The sequence below is a fragment of the Bos grunniens genome, chromosome 22, assembly GCF_055505025.1.
Source record: "Bos grunniens cultivar Pamir isolate PY7600 chromosome 22, Bosgru_T2T1.0, whole genome shotgun sequence".
Classification (NCBI taxonomy): domain Eukaryota; kingdom Metazoa; phylum Chordata; class Mammalia; order Artiodactyla; family Bovidae; genus Bos; species Bos grunniens.
In genome coordinates, this window is record NC_141186.1 from 32,181,283 (window position 1) to 32,205,372 (window position 24,090).

The 24,090-nt window shown below is 41.8% G+C and overlaps 1 protein-coding gene across 13 annotated transcripts in view; it reads right to left on the minus strand.

The window, feature by feature from the left end:
* Positions 1-24,090, minus strand: part of MITF (melanocyte inducing transcription factor) — a 229,092-nt gene that overhangs the window by 204,069 nt on the left and 933 nt on the right. The gene's annotated exons all lie outside the window — the stretch shown is intronic.

A 24,090-nucleotide genomic window follows, 5' to 3' on the forward strand; every position in this document is an offset into this window, starting at 1 on the left:
TGTCACTGTTGTTTTCATTGTTTAAGTGAACACCTGCTGACCAAGAAACTTCATAGAATGTTGCCTACTTGTACTCGGGATTGAGGTATCAAAAACAAATCAAAGAACCCCAAATCAAGGAGCCATAGTAAGGGACCTCAGACAGAAGATACTTCTGAGAGAGCAAATAAGTTTTGCCTCTAGTGTCCACGGTGAGACATGGAAGCCTAGAGCAATGAATTCAGAAGGGCCCAAGGCTCCTTCTAGGTTCATGGAACAAAGAGAGGTGACTATAAGTAACATCTACTGAGGTGCAGTTGGGGGAAGGAATCAACAGAGCACCACACAGCCACCATTGTCCAGTCCTTCCCCTTGATTAAACATAAGAGGAGATTCTGTGTGTGTGTGTGTGTGTAGTCACTCTGTTGTGTCTGATTCTTTGCAAACCCCATGGACTACAGCCCACCAGGTCCCTCTGTCCATGGGATTTCCCAGGCAAGAATACTGGAGTGGGTTGCCATTTCCTACTCCAGGAAATTTGACTCAGGGATCAAACCCACGTCTCTTGTGTCTCCTGCCCCAGCAGGCAGAATATTTGCCACGGCTCCTCATGAATGGCTAGCTGAGGGTCACGTGATTAATGAATGGCACAGCTGGGCCTGGAACCAGGCCTCCCAATACGGGCACTCAGTCAACATTTATTGAGTGACTGTTAGGTTCTGCATGGTGCCATCTGCTGAGATAAAATGATGAACAAAAATATTCACAGTCATCAACCTAGTGAAATTCAGTTTCCTCGACGCCTAATCTGTGACTCCTCCTACCACCTCATGTTTTCAACTTCCACCTCCCCACTAGAAAACTTCCATTATATGTAGTGACACTGCCCTGATAATACAAAAACTCTTTTTAAAAACAATACCTAACTCCAGGTACTTTCCTGACAGTCCGGTGTTCCACACTTTCAACGCAGGAGGTGCAGGTTCGATCCCTGGTTGGGGAATTAAGATCCCACATGCTGTGCACCAAAAAAAAAAAAAACCTAATTCCAAATATTTCACCCATATTATAACTATTCTTTCTCTTTATTCTATTTATCCAAACTTTTAAAAACTCATATTTAAGCAAAAACCCCACAGTGATATTTGAAATATTTTTCAGATAGCTATATCATTCCCAAATCTTATCATCAAAGAACTTATCACAATGTTAGAAGGAAATGTTAGTTAAGCTTACAGAGACCCTATAATTCATGTTTTCCAGAGGTTAAACAATTATCTTAATGCTCAGGAACTCAAACCAGTGCATAATAGTTCTTACAGTAAGGAAGTTCTATTTTTAAACCTAATCCAAATCTTACCACTAAAAGTTAAACTAAATCCACTGTATCATCAAAGACAACAAAAAAAAACAGTCACCATCTTACATCAGATAGTGGAGTAAATGTGCTTTGGGTCTGCAATTTCTCAGTTTAATCTTTTTCTCTTTAAAAATGAGAAAAAATAATTAGTGGGAAAGTTAAGCAGGAAAAATGACTGCTCTGAAATCTTAAATAATTCAGCCAAAAAATTTTTTTTTTCTTCAAAGAAAGTAATTGACCCAAAAAGAAGTATTATCTACCTATAATTTTCACTAAGGAGTTTCCATTTTGACTATGAAGGAAACATATGATTTTTCAAATTCATGGTTTGCAAAATCCCAAGACTCCAAGGAACACATATTTCCATAGAGTAAAAAGACACATTTGGGTCTTATTATGAAAAGGACATCAGAAATCAAAACTAATACTATGAACAAACAAATCTTAGCTAAAACTCATTGAAATAATCCAAATGGTTTCCATTCCAGGGAAAATAGTAAGTCAGCAGTTTGCATACGGCTGCCTTTTCTAAATACACAAAATAAGCAAAAACACCACCAGAGGAAAGTGCAAATGCTGAACCCTTTCTATTTCTGTTTCCATGGACTGCAATTCGATCAATATTGCCACCTGCAGAGCTCCAGCACCATTTACGCACACATCCAGGTGGCCTCCAAAGTCCCGCCCCGAAGATTCTTGGACAAGGTTCAGGGAGCCCTCAATCAAGCCACAGAGTGACAAGACATTCTGGACTCCTGGCTCCAAATGCTAGAACAGGTACTGCAAAGCCATAAAAATTCATCTTTGAAGGTACTGAGCAACCAAGAACTCTCACCAAGAACATTCAGATTCTAAATAAGAAAACAATGGGGACAGAGGCAGGCATTCCTTAAAGAACAAAAGACTCTGGAGGAAAAAAAAAAATCAATGAATCACAACCCTTCACCTAGTACCATTAACAGTCTGTAGCTGGCGAAGGACTGTTGAGTAAAAATACTCTATATAAGGAAACTTAAGGGAAGTATTCAAAACCTTTTACCCAGGATAGAAGACAACTCAATGTGCAAAATCCTAAGTGGGGAAAGTCTATCTGAGATTAAGAAAGAGTACATTAGGTAGGGAGCATCCTAAAATCAAACTATTTTTGAAAAATAACATTAACAGAAAAGTGCTGTTTTAACACCAAGACAGAGAACTTACTTCCAAATCCCCATCCTCCTACAGAATTTGAAAGGACAATAATTAGTCAAGAAAATAGCAAAATGAGGAAGTGGTATTCGCTTACAATTTCTGTTAATCCCCACCAGCTGTAATTTAAGAAATTCAGTGACATCAGCATTTATAATGGATCCAGCAAGAATGACAGAACTGCGGATGGGGAATCATATGAGAAGGGGGAAAAGAAACTTGGGGGCAACTGGAAAACACATCTGAAGATGTGGAAAATTAATTCACTTTGCAGTGAATCACTTCAACAGCTTCAAACACCATCACTGCCAAAAATAACAGAAAAAGTGGAAAAGGAAGAATAAGCATTCCAAATCTAATCAAACGATCCAGTAGAATATCTGGGAAAAAAAGTCACTGAAACAAGTAAAGTAAACATTTCTGGAAACAAACAGAAAGCAATTTAACTATTCATGAGTGACAAGAACCAAAGATTCAACATTACGCAAAGAGTATCACTTTTCAAAAAACATTCATGAACGACATGAACTTGTAAAAACTAAGTCACTTTGGTTATTATTTACATTACCTTCTTTGAAGACTGACAAAGAGTCAATTCCATGGTGGCCTTTTCCCCAGAGAGAAAAAACAGCTTCTGAGAAAATCATCCCAGTATTTTCACAGTGTCCCATCTGAGTTCACAGATGGACCCGGAACAGGTTTGAACTCCCCACACAAATGCCAACCAAGAGGTTTTACTGAAGCCAGAGTCAGAGGGAGAAGAAAACCACACCAAACTCAACTGACGGAACAACCTACAGAAGAGTTGAAAACACTCACCAGGGCTGCCTCAGCCCTTTGGCTGAACATTGAGCCTGCTGAACTGTCACAAAAAGGAGATGATTACGGAGATGTGACTGTAGCTGCTTGGCCACAGGCTTACATGCACCCTCTCTCAACACTAAGAAGATTAAATGAGAGATGAAGTGATAATTAATAGGATCATTGGCAGCAGGAGCCAACTTCTTAAACAAACCAGTAATTGCTGCCTACTTAAAATGACAGGGAATCCAGCCAGCAAGGAGGGAGGTGCTAACAATGGGAATCATAAAAGGTAAAAAAAGACTTTACATCAACAGGTTGCTTGGCTCTCATTCAAATCAACCTCCTTATCTACACATTCAATTAATAATGATAGCAAATAAATCGAGAATCACATATATGAGGACTAGAGATCAATAATCCTTCCAGAAATATTACCACAGATGTGAGATTTTCCTTCCACACACTCTCCAACACTCAAAATATCATATATTGATCTTGAAGACAATTATCGACTTGTAAATGATATCACACTGGAGATGAACATTTTTCCCGTAAGTGCTATAGTTGACTCAGACACCCTTTGAGGATAGCCAGTCTGTTGAGAAACTTTTAACAGCAGCCACATACATAATTTATGCTCTCTGTTCTGAAACTAAAACAAGGTCTTGGATGAATGACTGAACATTTCTGGCAAGGCAAAGGACAGGTAGCACACAGTATCTCCAATTTAAACCACTCGATCCCAAATAAGAGAGTGCCGATAACCAAACACTCAACTAAACAATTTTCCCTGTTTAGTTCAGAGAAGACCAGCACCCATTCAACACTCTCTAGCAAGAAACAGACAAATACAACTCTAACATCTTCTGATGCCTAGAGACATGAAGAGACAAGGATTCCATCTTCTGCCATGGAGAGATGTCTACAGAGATAAACCAGGGCAGCAGGCACATAGTTTCATAATGACTAATGTTGACCAAACCTCTTCATAAAATCAACTCAACATGGAAAGACCTACCTAGCTTACTTGCTCAGGAAAACCCTGGCTCTCTGATGGTGTTGCAATGGATGACCTGACACTCTCCAGAAAACAGATCATTGCAAGAATAAGGGCTTGCTGTTAAGATGCAGCCCAGATGGAAATCTCCAACACTTCTTATGGCAGTTAAAGATGCATGTGAGGTACTAAATCAGGAGCAGAAGCGCTGAAAACTCAAATGGTTTTCATTTTTCTTAGTATACATGAGAATTAAGTGCGTTTTCCTTTTATTATTGGCCTTTCTCCTCTCCCACTAATAAAAAGTAAAAATACCATTACATTTATTCTGAGAATCTCTAACCCATTGCTGCTGGAACCCACTGTGTATATGGTTCATCGTTAAAGCCATCAATTAGAATTTTTATAACTTCTTCCTCTCTATTAGATCATTATATCCTTTTATTGAAAATATTTAACTTAATACTTTGCAATGACTAATATTCTTAACACCCACATGTCAAGGCAGAAGTTATGTTCATTACACAATATTATGATGTTTCAAGACCTTTGGCATTCAAAGATAAACAGTCCAGAACGTAATAGACTGACTACAACTTCACAAAGACATACACGAAAAGCAATTAACAAGTCAAGTTAGAAAGGGAAAAGAGAGAGAGAGAGACAAATAGAAAATACCAAGATGTTAGGAACTACATATGTTCAGTGGGAGACCACAAGGATGGGCATGTAGATAAGACTTTTTGCTGTCACCAACTAAGGTCATTCAAAGAAGATCTTTACTGGGGAATGATGAAAATTTACAACTTACACACCACACCCCTGTGAATGATTACGTATACACCATCCCATCTTTTGCTACCTTTCTTGAAGCCTTCACAGCCTACCTCTTTTCAATCATCAGAAACAGCTTTGAAAACAAAGGACAAGGCAGCCAAGCATTCAGTGAGCACCTTTAATAGATACATCTATTTATCTTGGATTAAGATGTTCAACCACACCCAGAGTCTCTCTTTACTTCATCAGACACCTAGTCCTGTTTCTCTTCCAAAGTCAACATGAGTTGTTGCCCCAGATCTCTTCCTATTCAGCCCTCCATTCCATGCCTCAATATACACAGTAACCACTGCAGCAGGGTGAGCAGAGCTGACCTATTGGAAAAGACACTGATGTTGGGAAAGACTGACGGCAGGAGGAGACGGGGACAGCAGACAGTTGGATGGCATCACCAGTTCCATGGACATGAGTTTGAGCAAACTCTGGGAGATAGTGAAGGATAGGGAAACCTGGTGTGCTGCAGTCTGTAGGGTTGCAAAGAGTCAGGCAGGACTTAGCCACTGAACAACTACTACTGTAGCAGGGCAGATAAGAGGGGAAGCTTTGAAGTCAAACAATCCTCTAGTTTAAGTCTTGGTTCTGCCCTTATTTGAATGACTTCAGGCAAGTGACTTACAATGGCCAAGCCTAAGTTTATCTATAAAATGGGATCCTACCTACCTCACGGGGCTTCCCTGGTGGCTTAGACGGTAAAGAATCTGCCTGCAATGCAGGAGACCTGGGTTTGATCCCTGGGTTGGGAAGATCCCCTGGAGAAGGGAATGGCAACTCACTCCAATATTCTTGCCTGGAGAACGCCATGGACAGAGGAGCCTGGTAGACTACAGTCCATAGGGTCACAAAGAGTGAGACACGACTGAGCAAGTAAACACACATACACTTACCTCACAGAATTAAATTATACAAAGCATTTGAAATGGAGCTAGTAGATGTCTCAATAAACTTGTAAGTAAACTAGATCTGAGCTATTCATTACTGCTAGTTTGGCTTCTTACTTTTCTAATACGTGAAAAATACAAAAAAAATAAAAAATTACATAGGTAACTTCCTTATTCCAGGACTAAGACAAAGAGACAAAGGGACACACACACAAACAAACTATTAATAAGGAAGCCATTCTTTTTATAATACACAAGGATACATTATAAAAGTGTAAAAGGTACAGGTGGAACGCAGAAAAAGACGGCAACGTTCAATACTTAACTCCACTGTTCTATAATTTTCATTATTTAACCCCAGTGGGCTTCAGTCTCCAAAATGCAGATGAGATTAAAGCACTAACACAAGACACAGCCTGTAGTAAGGACTTTGAAAATGCGAGGTGCTTCTGCTATTATTGTTTTTGTTTGTGTTTCTTTGTTGTTATTAAACTGTATGATCTATCTGCTGTGCCACTCGAAACTACTGGACCTACTGAAAACAATTCTTTTCTTCCCCTCTTCTTAAAAGAATTCCAAGCATTCTCAACAAGCACTCAATTAACGTTTACAATAATGACTGTGCTTATAATTAAAATATGCTAATTTTCAATACACTGGGAAGTCAAAGCATCACCTTTATCTTCTAGGCCATGACTAAACTGAGCTTGGTTACTTCAAAAACTGCCTGCAGAATTTCTAAGCCATCTTATCGCCTTCTGCGGGATTCTGCAGCGGCGGTCGCCACCATTGTTCTGTACTCTTTGCCCTGGTCCATATTCTCACTCTTCATCTTCTAAAGAACAACAGAAATTATATCAAAATAAAGAGTTACATATCTGAACAGCCCCACCCAACTTTAAAGATCTGGAAGTGATAAACCATTTTTATTGTAAATAAACTCATAAAAAGAGAAGATTAGGTGCCTGGAAAAGTTTCATTATTGTGGCTTCAAGTTTAGTCCACAACAATTTCAGAGCAGACAGTGTTTAAAAATATGTTCCCCAGTGAGATGCTTTTTAGATCAGAGAAAGAACCACTAGAAAACAGTTTTTAATACAATCACTCCTCATCATTCACAGATTCCCTATTTGCAAATTTACCGACTCACTAAAACTTATTTGTAACCCCAAAATTAATATTTGCAGCATTTTTACAGTCATTTGTGGACAGAGAAGTGAGAAATCTGAGTCACCCACACATGCATTTCCAACTGAGGTCAAACAAGGCAACACTCGGCCTCCTTGTTTCAGTTTTCACAAGTGTCTTGGGGTGGGGGTGGGGGCTCATTCAGCACTACACTATCTGCATTCTTATGTTTTCTGTTGGTAACTTTACTGACAACCCGAAAGTCTGGCGGTGGTTTAGTCCCTCAGTTGTGTTCAACTCTTGTGACCCCATGGACTGTAGCCCACCAGGTTCCTCTGTCCTGGGATTTTTCCAGGCAGGAATACTGGAGGGGGTTGCCATTTCCTACTCCATGGGATCTTCCCAACCCAGAGACTGAACCCCAGTCTCCCACATTGCAGGCCGATTCTTTACCGTCTGAACCACCAGGCAAGCCCCTGCTAGTGCTGAGGTATCCTCTAGTGGTGCTGAGGGTGAGAAGACTGTGAGGTATCTTATGGAGAAAGCACAGGTATTAGATAATCTTGTTTCAGACATGACTCTGTTAGCCCTTAGTTCAATGCTGTGGTTTAGTCACTAAGTCATGTCCGACTCTTGCAACCCCACGGACTATAGCGTGTCAGGCTCCTCTGTTAATGAATCAATCTTTTTTTTTTTCCTTTTGGCTATGATCTGGAGTGGATTGCCATTCCCTTCTCCAGAGGATCTTGCCGACCCAGGGATCGAACCTGGATCTCCTATATTGCAGGTAGATTCTTTACTATCTGAGCCACCAAGGAAGCCCATTTATATTGGTAGTTCTTTATTCAAGAAATTGTTATTGGACATTCACTATCCTGCAGGTGCCCAGGGAATTTACAAGTTACATGTTTCCTGGGGCCTCTTTCAGGTGACGACTGACAGAAATAAAATAAATATTTCCTATCAATATATTTATAGGTAGAAGATGCTTGATTTCTTAAAATACACATCCTTTTTTAAATGAAGGCTTCAAACAAGGTGACAGCTAAAAGCTGTCTTCAGTCAAATCAGTTTCAAATATGTTTCTCACTTACACTATACATGATCCCCTACATTATCTATGATCTCACTTACATGTGGAACCTTAAAAAAAAGGCGGGGAGGGGATGGCTTACAGATACAGAAAACAGAATGTTGATTGCCAGACACAGGGGTTGTGGGGGTGGGCAAAAAGAGTGAAGGTAGTCAAAGAGAAAAAAATTCCAGTTGTAAGATAAGTAAGTCATGGAATGGAATGCAAAGCATGGTGACTATAGTTAATAATAATACTGTATTATAATAAGCAACAAGGATATACTGCATAGCACAGGGAATTATACCTATTATCTTATAATAACTTTTAATGGAGTATAACCTGCAAAAATAAATCATAATGCTGTATACTTGAAACTAATTTAATATTGTAAATCAACATACTTCAACTTTTTAAATTAATTTTTAAATAAAAATCAGAAAAAAAAATACTGCATTGTGTATTTAAAAGTTGCTAAGAGAATAAATCTTTAAAAAGTTCTCATCACAAGAAAAAATTTTTAGAAAAAAAATTTTTGTAACTATGTATGGTGATGGATACTAACTAGATTTCTTGTGGTGGTCATTTTCCAATATACACAATTATCGAATCATTACATTATGTACCTGAAAGTAATATAATGTTATAAGTCAATTATACCTCAATCAAAAAATAATAATATTTATACTGACTACATTTTGACTTGGTAATATTTGGCTATATTGGATTAATATTGTGTGTGTGTGTTCTCAGTTGCTCAGTCACGTCCAACTCCTTGCAACCCCATGGACTGTAGCCCGCCAGGCTCCTCTGTCCATGGGATTTTTCCAGGCAAGAATCCTGGAGTGGGTTGCCATTTCCTTCTCCAGGGGCTCTTCCCGACCCACAGATCGAACCTGCATCTGTTGCATCTCCTGCAGTGGCAGGCACATTCTTTACCACTGAGCCATCTGAGAAGCCCCAAATAACACATTACTCTCCTTTAATAAATATGTCACTTAAGCATATTTCTTTCACAGGGTAACTGAGTCCAAGTACACTCCTTTCTTCCCCCCGAGGAAGGGATCCTCTGGCCCAGGATGATCTGCTGTGGCTTCCGTGTTAGCCCTGGGCAGCCACGCATGTGCCAAAAGCAACAGCAGTTTAAGGTTGACTCTCTTTGTTCACCATCATCTCCAGACTCCACAGTGGACTCAATAAATATTTACTGAGTATCATTTTACCTCATGGGAAAGGAAAATTTGCCCAAGGATCTTCCAAATCATTCCCAAACTATGACTCTAAGAAAATAGAGGAAGAGTTAGATCTCTTCACGTCCATCTGTTGAGACACCCAAGGCATAAATGTACTCTGAAAACTCCCCAAACTGCCTTTGCCCATTTCCTCTTCCCTTTAGTTACGCGTGTCTTCATTTTCCACTCCAGCCTACACAGCCGATTCATCCTGTTCGCTCACTAAAATGAAGAGCTCAGAAACCCATCAGGCTGGGCAGTTTCTGGCCATCCTTCTCACGCTTCATCCTGTCCTATGCTCAGGAATTCCCCAAACACACTGGATCTCACCCTCAAGTATCCAACTCACCACCTCTTTCACTTCTGTGGGGGTGTGGGTATGGATGTGGCGGGGGTGGGGGTGGATTTCAATTACATGGAAAGAGAGAAACTGTCATTTTCCCTGTTTCTTTATAAAACTCAGGAAAGGAACTGTTGAGCAGAGAACCAAATTTCAAACAGTCCAGACAGTACCACAAAAAGGCTGCAAATACCCTGAAAAATGCTGCCTTGAGAATTCCATATGTGTTTGTATGAATCTATGTCTGGTTACTGGTAGGAAATGTCTCCCACTGATTGGGAATCAAACTAATTCCCATTCCTCTGCACACAACAGCTGATAGCTGGGGTAAGGGGTCCAGAAGACTGCTGGGTGACAACCAAATGCAAGTCTAGGTTTGAAAACTCACTGCAAGAATCCCAAACACATGAAAACTGACTGTATGTGCCTAACGGTGACAGAACAACGGTAGTGTCAGCAGCACCTGTACAGATGAACCACTTCTGTGTTTCCTATGTAAACTCCTAAATTCTAATGGCAATGACACCAGTAGCAGCACTTGGGTGGAGCAGGAGGCAGAGAGCAACAGTAATGCAGGTGCAGCAGCAGGTACAGCTAGCATCCACTGCACCCTTACTACAGTAAGTACTCTCACTACCTCACCAAACCTTCCCAGCCAGCCAATGCAGCCGGGACCCTCGTTACCCAGGTAACAAGTCTAAGCTGTAACTGATGAAGGCCTCCGCTTATGTGCAAGAGATAATGGGAATTTTTCTTCTGAGAAAGATGGAGGTTCTTCAAACTAGTCTCCCTTTCTGCTTCCCGGTGGTTGGTTTAGCCACAAGTTTGGGGGAGAAACTCTGTGAGGCTCAAGCAAAGCGTGTCATTTGACCGTGGTGATTGTTCCACAATGTATACACAGACCAAAGCATCATGTTATACACCGGAAATATATAAAATTCTTATTTGTCAATCACACTGCAATAAAGCTGAAAAAAAGAAAAGAAAAGCAAGCTATCATATTGGTGTGGATATTTAGGCTCTAAAATAGCTACGCCGTGCTACTAGGACAGAAAAAATTCTAGAAGAATGAAAGATACAAAGATATTGAACTTTGACAACATGAGGTATTACAGCTTTTACTGGATAAAGGTAACTGTGTAACGAGGCTGTCCTGTGAAATGCGAAAAGATAAAGGAGGAACTCACTACAGGCCAAGTCGAAACGTGACAGTTAGGAATGACAGACGCCGGTGTGGACACAGCCGTGGAGTTCGGCTGCTGCCCTACACGGTGTTGAGAAACCTAAGTTAGTGCACCTCATTATTTATTCCTTCACCTTGCTGGCCTATCATTACGATGAAGGGAAACATGTTGATAAAGGCAAAGAATGTTCTGGCAACAAAAGTAATGCCTTACCCGTAAATAGCACGTGCTGTCTTTAAATACCTCCCTGTGAGGCATCCCGGAGTTCATCACTGTTCAACCTGCATCTACTCCAAAAGTTCCTCATGCTAATCCCTGGTGGCTCAGACAGGAAAGAATCTGCCTGCAATGCAGGAGACCAGGGCTCGATCCCCGGGTCAGGAAGATCCCCTGGAGTAGGAAATGGCTACAACTCCAGTATCCTTGCCTAGAGAATCCATGGACAGAGGAGCCTGGTGGGCTAAAGTTCATGGGGTCGCAAAGAGTTGGACACAACTGAGAGACTAACATTTTTAATTTTTCACTTTTGAGAATCACTGGGTTAGTAGATTCAGAAGCCCAGGGTCAAGCCAACATAAGACTCCGATGAGCAAAAAGAGGCTCAGAAGAACCCTACAGAAGAATCTGGCTAGAGTTGGCCTGGGTTGGAATGATGGTTCTGGATCATCTAACCAAGAGATAATCTGGCCCCACTCCCCTTCTGTTCTGTGAACCCTCTTGTTTTCCTGCTCATTGTCTTTGAGTCATTTTCTCTTAGTGCAGTGTCTCAAACTAAAAATTCATTTCAAGTCAAAAATTCATTTCATTTCACCCTGCTGGTGCTATGGGCAAAGATGGAATCACAGTGAGAGCCTGGTTACTGAGCACAGGCTTTGGGCTGGGGAATTAAGTCAAGTATTCCTTTGTAATTCACTCAATTATCCTACAACTTAGATAATATTATTATCCACTCACCCCACTTAGTCCTCTGTTGAAATAGAGACTACAGGAATAACTTGCTCAAAGAGAAAAAAAAAAGAACTAGTAGCTGGTCAAACTGAAATTTAAGTTAATCCTTCTTACTCAGAAGGTTGAACCCAGAACTCTAGACTTCTTCAACTGTTTACAGCTCTTAACCAGTTTACAATAATAAAAGATTCTTTGCCAAAAAAGCATCAGGGCTTTTTGTCTGGAGAAGGTCAGCATGCAGCAAAAGAAAAAAACAAAAGAATCAAAATGCTTGGGTTTAAGTAGATTGAAAATAAGAAGAGGTTGAATTTCTTGGCAAGTAAGAAGTCCAGATCTACCCTATAGGCCCTGCTTGTCTGACATAACACTGGCCTTGCCATGCCCTCTTCTTTAGACAGAAGGATGGCCTGGTGAGATTCAGAATGAAGGGGACAATCTGTTATGTCGGGACACCCTAACATGCGACTAAACAGAGGCTGGCTGGTCGCAGTCACCCCGCCCCTCTGTTTTGGAAGATCCCACATTCTACAAACTGTCTGGAATTCATTAAGACAGGAAAACAGGCTGACAGTCGTATTTCAAATTTTATTCAGCACAAGTTCTGTGGAAAACAATTTGGTCATGCGGGCACACTCAAAACCACCATCACTCTGTTTCTCAACCAAATCATTCAGTCAAGTGACTGCAGTGTGCTTCAAGTTTCACACTTTGCAAATCTCTGATAAACTACAGCCCTCTGAGACCTGGGTGAGGGCTCCTTATGGGAGTACAGCCAGGTTAACTCCAAGTCACTCAGAGCTCACATCTGGACAACCCAGCACCCTACCAGGTTTCACTAATGTACATCTGATCACTAACATTCTAGAGGGAATTTTCCTTTTTTTAAAATCAGTATGTGATTATCAATGATCCTCTCTAGCCTGACGATAACAAGCAACACCCTATTTTTTTTTTTTTTTTTTTACAAAATATATTCCAATCCAGGGTATTTTTCCTATGGAGACACAGAACTTATGGTAAAAGCATTAGGGAAGTGTGTGCGCATCAGCATGTCCTGGGGGACTTACTGAAAGACACAGACTGCTGGGACTCCCCAGCCACAGTTTCTGATTCAGAAGGTCGTGGGTAGGGGCTGCGAATATGCATTTCGAACAAGTTACTAAGGGACACTGAAACTGTTGGTCTGGAGGCCATATTTTGAAAATGATTGCACTAAGGTGATGGTGGTAGTGGTGGATGTACTGTTGTTGTTTGGAAATGGGGTGGTGATTTTAATCAGTGAACTGGAAATAGGAAGCAATGCAGACAGGTGGGCTTTAGACAATGGATCAGCTCAGGTGGCCCCCACTGGAGTGACAGAAAATTCAAATTAACCACTTTTAATCAGAAAAAAAAAGATATAAAATAAAATAACAGAAAAGACCAAGGATAAACCTAAGCAAAGATAGGCACAACTCGATTCAGAAGCCAAAACCCTCCTACTAGGACCATGGTGATGATAGCTAGCTATCCACCAAAAGTGGGTTCTCCTTTCTAAGTTAGAGGTTTTGCTGCTCAGCTGGGGTCTCTCTTTCCCAATTCCCACCCCGGCATCCAGACCTAGATATGAAACTGGACCTTGCCAGAGAATCTGAGCAGAAGTGATGCCTGTCACTTTGGGACTTAAGTTATACCTTCTCCTCTTCCTTTCCACCATCAGACACAAAAGATGCCAGGGTTCTAGGCAATGACAGAACCAGAAGATGGAAGGAGCCTGGGTTCTTGATTTGTCACATGGAGGAAAGCTGTCTGCCTACCAGGAACTACTACTTATATGATTATCATCTGCCACTTCATTATAGCAACTAACATTAACCCAAAATAAGGACTTAGTTTTTCTCTGCCTCCAAGTTAGGGCTTCATTCTAAAACACAACAACCTTCCCAAGTTCAAGATCAATGGAAATAAAAGGAGACTCTCTGTGAGCACCCAAGCAAATCCTGGGATTCATTACATTAGTCTACATGTAACTCCCTGAAACCGATCCCTGTGATACAGAAGCATGGCGAGCCTGTATCAATTTCTCCACCCCAAAGCCATGAAACTCAAGCATGTAGGCTAAGCATGTGGGAAGGGGCTGTTACAAGAATTTGGAAAAGTGATTACAGGCAGGCAAAATAAAAGTGCCCACTAGGGGAAACACATGAGGACAAGGGAGCTGGCTGCCAGTGAAATCTGATTAGAAAGATGACAGGTGTATGAAACCAAGAGTGAGAAAGAGGGGTACCTCGGCCAGCAGAGTGACGTGTATATCACTGACTCCAGAAACAAATCCCAATTAATTGTTCTTGCCATTCAGCCCCTTGCCATTAAAGCGTGCATTTTAGCAACTGCAATACTATGATCAAGTGAACAGCATCAAATTCTCTCATTCACTTCTGAATCAACAGTGATATAAAGCACCCACACGCTATCAATATCGACAGAGTTGCATTTCACGACCCCGTCATTTAGCATTTATACCTCCAGCCTTCATCTAGATAAGATGTGATTAGTGTTTATCTACCTAAACACCAGTGGATAAATGACCATGCCAAGGTGATGCAAGATGTGGTTCCAAAAAGTCTACCCACCACCGATTGTCCCATACACCACAAGCCAGAGGCCAGTTTCTCTCAAAGGTTACTCTCTAACCATGCTTCTTTGGAGCAAACGGGCAAACTTTTTTTTGGAATGTCACCAGGAATCATGCCAGCTGTTTATATTTTTAGAGACTCTTTTACATAAGCTATTGTAAACTCTACCTTGAAAAATGAACAGACTTTTCAAGAATACATAGTTGGTGTCATCCTTTTCCCTTAAAAGGAAATGATCCTAACTGGCCAATACTATTTTAATGTTTATTCACAGTCATTATGCTTATTCACAGTCATTCTCTGCCCCAAGTATTATAAATTTGTTGCAAAAGGTTCTATTGGCTGAGATGCCAATTTTCTCAAGTTATGCAGTTATTTGAGACTTATGAGTTATTTGAGTTTGAGTTATTTCTCAAGTTATTTGCAGTTTACACAGAGCAATCTGACCCCGAAATAATACCTTTTCATTTACTGCTAAAAGATTTCAAATGCAAAAAAAAATTAAACAGAAGTATACTCAGTCCTTTTGACAGAGAAGGGATTGTTACAATATTGGAGTGCCTGTGAATACCACCTCCAACTGTTTGGGACAGGTTCAGGCAAGAGGAACAAGGTGGCCACATCTCACTGAGGTGCCCAGGTAGGCTTTATAGGGATTGCGCTAGGTTCCAAGTTAAACAGGAAAATCATCCTTAGGTTTTCTGTGTGCTTTTCCCTTCATCAAGTTTCCAATCTCCAGTTAAAAAATTAATGTATGTTTTTTAGAACCAGTTAATATTCAGGAACGTATCACAGAAAAGGTACCAAAGTAAGTACAGCATTCCTGTCTATTTTATCCTGATCTGATATACAACCTCAACCACTGGGCTCAATAACATTTCTCTGCCTCAAATCTTCTTCCAGTGGAAGCAAGTTAAGCTTCCCAGAAAGAAAACCTATCCTACAAAAGCTACACATGGTCCCATCAGTGGGGACGACCACCCTTCCCATCGGCTCTTGACCTTGCGGGAAAGTAGGGGAATGTGTGTGAATGTGTCAGCAAGTTCTCCCACTCGGGGGTGGGGGTGGCAAGGGCGCAGGCCACAGAAGCCTTCCTGAAATTGCTCAATAGCCCACAATTTTCTTATAGAAAGACACCATTCTACCAGTGCCTTCCCTAAAATTTCAACTTACCACGTTCGGATTTAAAACATTTGCTCCCACGCAACCCAAGACCCTTTTCCCGTGGACACCTGAATCAAAGAACACAGCTACTGTAATTTGAATGCTTTGAAGATTTCTTTCGTAAAGGAGTGAATTAAAACATGCCATTGCCTATGGATGTCAACTCTGATGGAAGCTGGAAGTGGTGCGTGGGAGGAGAGGCTTCTTCTTTTACTTTCTGCACGAACACTGACATTTTCACATCAGTGTAGACAGGAAGCATGTGACCCAGGGGCTGAAAACAGCCCTGGGAGTCAGGAGTTCTACGTGGGTCATTTCTTTGTGGTGTGCGTGTGTATTTGCTAAAATCAATCTCAGGCTTTACTTTTTAATCCTAGGTGACATGGCCCTCTCCTTTGCACCAAAATGCAGCCAAAAACTGTTCCTAAACATAAAGGAAGTATGGCCAGACCAGAATGATCTCAATGCAACAAAAGTGAAATGAGCAAGGGGACAATTCAAGTAAGACGATCCTGGAAGAAAGGAAGGATAATAAAAATACCAAGACCCATCTCCATGTTTAGTCCAGGGGTAGATTTGTAAAGGCAAGCATAAATCTCTGACTCCCTGGACATTAGAAAAACATTTAAGACTTAGTTATAAACACTTATTTATGGTGAAGATGAATGCCTGCATGTCTTTCTCCATTGTTCATATATTACCTCTTTTCATGCATTACCTTTCATCTTCACAGCAGCCTTGCAAGGTAGTTTTCACTCCATCTTACAGAGGAGGGAACTCAGACCCAGAGAGGTTGGTGAGCTTGTCCAAAGTCACACAGCTAGCGAATGGCAGCACCAAGATCTGCACTTTTAACTCAGACATTTGGTGACTGCAAATCACTTCCTCTATGAGGTCATTTCTAAAGACCCATCCAATAAAGCACTTCTTTCCCAGGCACTCTGTATCAATAACATTCTATTTCGTTTTCCTAGCATGAAAACTTGTCTTATTCATCTATTTGCATCATTATCAGCTTATACCCCCCACCTCCAAGATGAGAGCACCATGCTAGCAGGAACCTAGTCTGTCTGATTCTACTTTTGATTCCCTACACCAGCAAAGAGCTGTCATACGATAAGCACTTAATAAATAAGTGTTGTAAAGAAGGGGAGAAATGAGGTAGGTACAGGAAAGAAAAAAAACAAACAATTCCATGTCCCTCTGACCCCAAAGTTATACTGCCTTTGCTGAAAGCGACCGAGTGACGTTTGAGAAATGACCTGGGGAGGACAACAGGGGCTCACGACTTCGGGGTATCATTTACTTCCTGGTGAGTCTTTCTCTCACCATGTCTCCACTTCCTGAAGCACTGCATTCCTCTCAGCCTGCCCTGGTTCAACCTCTGTGCGAACACTCCAAAGGTATATGTCTTTAACCTTCACAGCACGCATGAAAGGCCACAGGAAGGAGGATGCAGCAAAGAAAGAAGGTGGCCGTATTTAAGACCAGACCTAGAGACACAAGGAGCCTGGTCCCCAGTCCTTCGGAACAGAAATAGGGTGTGGGTGTTTCAACAGAGATCCCAGATCTGCCCGCTGGTCCTCTCGCCCTCAGCTGGCTCAGGAAAGATGCAGCCTTCATGGCTTGCTGTGATTCCTTGCCCTCAAGTACACACTGTTCACCAGACTCACAAAAACCTCCTTATAAACTCTACATTTGTCTTTACAATATGAAAAGCTTGGGCAACTACAGTGACTATCTCCGACCCGCCTTCCTGACTGTTTTCTCCAAATAATGCATATTTGGAGATGAGTCAAACATATTTTTATAATTTACTTTGATGAGACAGACCTAACAGCAAAGTACATTTTATACTTAAAACACACACACAAAACAAATGAAACTCTTGCTTACCGTCCTTGAAAAATGACCAAAAAAAAAAAATTTAGCCAAATTTTTCTCCTATTATTTATCCTAATACTGCCAGTTCTGAAACAAAGCAGTTGGAAGGGGAAATTTAGTAACTTTGATTTGTCCCAAGATACATTTTTTTACACTGAGGTCCTATTCCTGACAGTAAGCACATGTGACCTGTTCTAAAAAAAGGATATTTTCCACTTCTTGCACAACTGGAGCAGATATAAACATCAGCCTGTGCAAACGGCACTGCAGAACTCAAAGGGAATTAAACACACACACACATACACACACTTAAATAATTCTATAAATAGCAGTACTCGGGAAAAGGAAATCTCCAATAACACACAAAACCAACACTTAGAATCCCACTTTAATCAAGTTTTCCATCTAATCATACCATACAAGCAATTTGCATAATAAGATCTGAACATCTGCCAGGTTAACGTACTTCAATCTTGTCTATTTTGCTTCAGATACATAATTCTGCACTTGCTTTAGTGCTGTGATGAGGAGGGGGGAAATTGCAATCATGGTAAAATAGAAGAGAAGAAATTAATATTACTAGCATGTGCTAGGCACGCTACAAAGCACATTTACACATGTTATCTCAGTTTTAAAACTTCCACCAATCCTAAGAAGACACTTCTATAGATTCCACTTCACAGGTAAAGAAATTAAGAGTCCAGGAGGCTAAGAGTCTAGTTGTGAACACACTCACATCAGTTAAGTAGCAAAGCCACGGGCACTGTGCTTAATTAAGCATGGCTACTTCTGAACCTGTCTATGTGGATCCAGTCTCTGCCACCCCAGGTGCCCACAGAGCAAGAGGAAGAGCTGGGACTCTGGTGACAAGTATAAAGGCAGGAATGTATCTGGGGGTGCAGTGGTTAAGACTCCATGCTTCCAATGCAGAGGGTGCAAGTTTAATCCCTGAACGGGGAGCTAAGATGGAAGCAATATTATAACAAATTCATTAAAGACTCTAAAAATGGTTCATAGCAAAAAAAAAAAAAAAAAAAAGATCATGCCTTCCAAGGCATGTAACATTTTATTTAATGTTATAAATAACTATGCTTTGAGTATTGCTTGACATTCAATGCCAAAATTGAATACCCTTATTTACTGACAAAACTCCACCCCAGTTTCCCTTCCTCTATTACATTCCCATGGCTCATGCCCCTGGTTATCACACTCCGTCCTGTATGTTTGGCTGGATCTGTGTGTTCCCTTCCCTCCCGCTGCAGAGGTGAGTTTTGGAGAAGACGCAGCACAGGCAGGCCCCATGCCTTTCACAGGGCAGCCCAGAGTAGTGCACTGGAGCCCAGGACCAGAGCCAGAACCAGGCCCACCTAATCGTGATGCCTTGGTTTCCTTCTCTGTAAAATGTCAACAGCAAAAATACAAGCACCCAAGGTAGAAGTGAGACTTAACTGAGTTAACAGAAGTAAAATACCCAGAATCATTCCTGGCATGTAGTAAGGACTGCATGTTACTTGTTTTTAAAATTATAATCCACAACATTATTGTTCTTATTTATTATTATCATCTCAAGCAGTTAGTGCAAGTTAACACATGTAAAACCACTTAGGACAGGGGCTGGCATACAGTGCAGCCTCAGTAAATGTTAACAGCGTTCATTGGTATGAATTCGCAGGTACTCAACAGATATGTGTAGAATATGAATCTGTATGTATGTGATGATGCCACCGATGTTCTGTTTTTGTTTTTTTCTTAAACCAGCATAAAGAAACTGTTAAGGACTGCATCAAAATTATAAAACACAAAAGATTTATCTGCAGCACCTCATTAGGAGGAAAAGCAAAAAGATTTTACTAAACTTGGGATAATTTTATTGCATAACAACGCTGGCCTTAGAGAAGAAAGCCAGAGTCAACCAAATGCAAACACATTCTGGAAGGTCAGGACTCACTGCTAAGTAATAGAGAAATAACAAGAACATCTGCTAACATTTACTGAGCACTAAATATGTGCCCAGCATCATGCTAATACTTTTCCATAGTCAATGTCACAATTAATGTCCTTAAGACCCTTAGGAGGCAGGCCCCTCAGTTGCCAGATGAAGAAACTGAGGTTAGAGGTCACCCAGCCTCCCCAAGGTCACTTAGCTTGTTAGGGACAGAAATGACAGAACAATCCTCTTAAATCTCCATGTAAAGTAATTCTCTACAGATTAGACAGAAAGAAAAATCAAGAAAACTTTCTGAAATCAATAAAAGATGGACAGTTCAGTCTTGCCAAGAATGAACAATCATTCATTTCATTTTATAAAGGAAAGGGTATTTTTAATAGGAAGATATGGGTGCATGCAAGGTTGCTTCAGTTGTATCCGACTCTTTGTGACCCTAGGAACTGTAGACCCCCGGGCTCCTCTGTCCATGGGCTTCTCCAGGGAAGAATACCAGAGTGGGTTGCCAAGCCCTCTTCCAGGGGATCTTCCTGACCCTGGGATTGAATCTCTTATGTCTCCTGCCTTGGCAGGCAGGTTCTTTACTACTAGTGCCATCTGGGAAGCCCAGGAAAAATCTCAGAATAAATCCAAGAAATGGCAGTGGCTTTACATGGAAATTCATGCATGTGAGCATGAGTTGGACACAACCATCTTTTCTTTCTCATCTGAATACAAATCTGCAACAATTTCACACACCTCTCTCTGAATCAGCATCTGGGAACCATTGCTCTATCTCATCCTGCCAATATAAACCTAATACTCACTTTCATTCCCATTTCTAATTTGTGGGAAGTTAAAGAACCATTATCTAAACCATTATTAAAACTTTGAGAAGAGGAGAAACTGGAATTAGATTAAATCAATTCTGAAGTCTGTCCAGGAAAAGGGCATTAGCAGCTACAAAGCCACAGAATTTAGCACCAAGTAAATGAAACAAAAGAACTATGAACCTGAAAGATGCTAACATATTAAAAAAAATCTTTTTCGGGACCTAAAGCCCTACAGAGAGTCCCTTCCCGGAGAGGGACCCATTCAGTGGTTCCACATCTGACCCTGACCTGACTGTGCTCGTGTGTGCTATCTGGGTTCACGCTCTCATACTTGGCACCTTTCCTCTGCCACCCACCATTCGCGGCTCATTTCCAGGAGAATACACCAAGGTTTCAAAAACCTTTGGGGAGGAACCAAACTGCAAACATTTCTTCAGGAGACCCTTTACTCTTGTGTGTGTCTCTAGGACACAGCTTCTCCAGTCGTTGTGACCAAAGTGGGGTTCCATCACCTAAATCCATTGGCTTCACATTCCTAAAGTCTAGGAGGTCTGGGTTAGGAATGAAACTGTCTTTCCTCATCAAACACTTGCACATCTAAGCCTAATCCAAATGAAGAATATATAAACTCCTCTTTGGAGACAGCACGGTGGATACCTGTTTTAAAAGGAAGGCAGCCTTAAATGCAAAAACCAGAATCAAATAGCCCATCCAGAATTAAATACAAAGAGAGAAAACAACACATAGTCAAACAACAAAACACTATTGTGCCAGGCATTGTTCTAGGCCTTTTCATCTGCAACAGGGGTGAGTCTGTGTCCCATGGACATTTGGTGGTGTCTGGACATATTTTTGGATGTCACAACTTGAGGAGGGATGCTATGGCCTTGAGCAGGTAAGCCTGCGATGCTGTTAAACATCCTGCAACGCCCAGGACAGCCCCCACAGCAAAGACCTATCCAGTCCAAAGTGTCAACAGCACTGATGATGAAACTCTGTTCTAGGTTCTGGGGGCACCACAGTAAACCAGGAAGACCCAGAAATTCCTGTCCCCTTGGACCCTGCAATTTAGTACAGAGAAACATAGCATAATTGGAACCCATTAGAAAATGATAGACTAGGTCATAATGCAAGTACTGTGGGAAAAACTGAGCAGAGCAAGGGACACAGAGTTTAGAAGGAGAGCCACAGCACAGGGCATGCTCAAGGCAGGAATGACATTTAAGGGAAGACATGAAGTCGGCTGGGGAGGGAATGAACGCTACTGCTCTCCGGACAAAGACAGAAAGTGCACTTGCTGGCTCCAGCAAGTGCAGCTTACAAAGGGCCAGAGGTGGAGAGGTCTGGAGTGTTCCGGGAATGGTGAGGAGGCTGGCTATAGCAGAGGGAGCCAGGAGAGCAGCAACAAGAGACACACACAGTCAGCGCTGACAGGGAGCCCGCCCATAAAGTGGTCTGCGTTGGACCACTTTAAGGGTCTCGAGTTTTACTGATACCAGGGAGGGTTCTGAAGAGAGAACATGATGTGATACACTTACCATGAGGTTTCTCAACCTCAGCAGTAACAATCTGGGGACAGATAATTCTTCATTTGAGACTGTCCTGAGCACTGGAGAATGCTCAGCAGCATTTCCACTCTCTACTTACTAGAGGCCAGTAGTAACTCTCATCCATTGTACCAAAAATGTCTCCAGACATTGCTGAATGACCCGAGTGGGGCAAGCCACCATTCAGGTTGAAAACCAGTTTTAACATAGATATTGTGGCTCCTGTGTTGAAAAATCCACTGAGAGTCAGCAAGGATAAAGGCAGGAGAACAGGTAAGAGATAATTAGCCAGGGAGGCCAGGTGGCAGTCTGAACCAAAGTGGGAGCAGAGGAGTTGATGACAAGTAGGCAGATTCTAGGGGCATCCCTGGTGGCTCAGACGGTAAAGAATCTGGCTGTAATCCAAGAGACCCACGTTAGATCCCTGGGTTGGGAAGAGCCCCTGGAGAAGGGAATGGCAATCCACGCCAGTATTCTTGTCTGGAGAATCCAAGGGACAGAGGAGCCTGGCAGGCTACAGTCTATGGGGTCACAAAGAGTTGGACACAACTGAGCAATTAACAGTTTCTTTTTTAGGAGGATTCTAGACATATCTTCAACTCCAAAAGACAATCCAAAAAATACAACTGATAGACAAGGCAGTTGCAGCCATCTTCCCCTTCTGATTTCAACTTTTTCCAACCAAGATTACAAGAAGGGAGGTCCCAGTCAAAGACTTAAGACAAAAAGCCACAAGGAGGGGGCCCTGAACATGCAGCCCTTGCAAAGTCACACAACAGATGTCGATGACAATACATCAGACAACTGTGGAAAACTGTACTATAGGGAAATTTTGCCAACCCCATATATTTATTCACAGATTTTATTTCACTGGTTTATTTCAAAGAGCATGTGTCTGCTCCACAGACAAGTTTTACAACTTTTTTCATTTAGCCTTCCTCTGTGCACCGGTTCCATCCTGCACCTGTTTCCAGCTTCAGCGTGTGAAACCAGCGCTTCCCACATCCCCGAAATTTTCTTTACACGTGCAAGCTAGCTCCTGAGGATGCTCAACCCTTGCAAGTCTTTTTTTTTTTTTTTTTTGCCGACTCTTGAAAAAGAACAGGCCCCAAATCCTCCAACGTGAGTTTCATGGCATTCATTTGGGTTTTTCCAGATGGTATTTTCCTCACTCTCTCAAATTTATTTAATGTTATGTATCAGCTACCATCAAAAATGTTCCAAACAGTCCGGTTAATTCATGTCTTTCAGGACTACACACACACACACACACACACACACACACACTCTCCCTCCCTCATTCTGGCCATGTAAGCATTTGCTTATAGAAGCAAAAGCAGAGACTGCTCGGTAAAACACTGGTCCCTTCAGCCGAATACAGATAAAGCCCCAATGAGCATAACCAACAATACCCTTTACACACTATTACTCCACATCCCCAACCCCCAACACACACAATCTAGGCTCACACACAAAACAGCCATTATGAAGAGAAACCACCAACTAAAGGCTGGTTTTAGGCAACTAACTGCATAGGAGGTTTCCTTCCAATCTCCCTGAAGCATCTGCCAAGAGGCTGCTTCAGCCACCCAGTCAGTCGGTGTGCTCTTAGCAGTTCTTCCCCAAAGTGGATTCAGTTTGACACAGCCCTGAAGGAAACGAACCTAACTGCACAAGTACCAATCCCCCATGCCCCAGCAGCTGTGATCACACGCCTTCACTCCGGATTCAGTCCTTCCTTCACCATGATTTCTGGGCCCTCTCCCCCCATAGCCAGGCCCCTTCACCCAAACACTATTGACAGTGAGGGGCCGGCAGGAAGGTTTGAGACGGATGAAGAAGCACTGCTGAAGCTTCCAGTTCCAGCCTCATGCTACCTCACAACTGAGGGGTGGAACTAAACCCTCTCTACTCTCAGCGCCTCAACTGACCACCTCTCTCTTAGTAAACACTGGAAATGTCCTGAGTGGCCACAGGACAGAGAGGAAGAAGACACCTAATCTGCTCCAAGGGACAAGTGGGAGTGGAGGCAGCGTAAGCAGTGGGCACTAGGGGTGATGCGACGCCAGACCAGCAGGTGTCTTCACTCTCCTCCCAAACAGTTTTAGAAGTGCCCGGAGAATGAAAGACGTGTCCCGGCCCAACAGCGGTCACTCGCCAAATCTCCGTCTCAAAG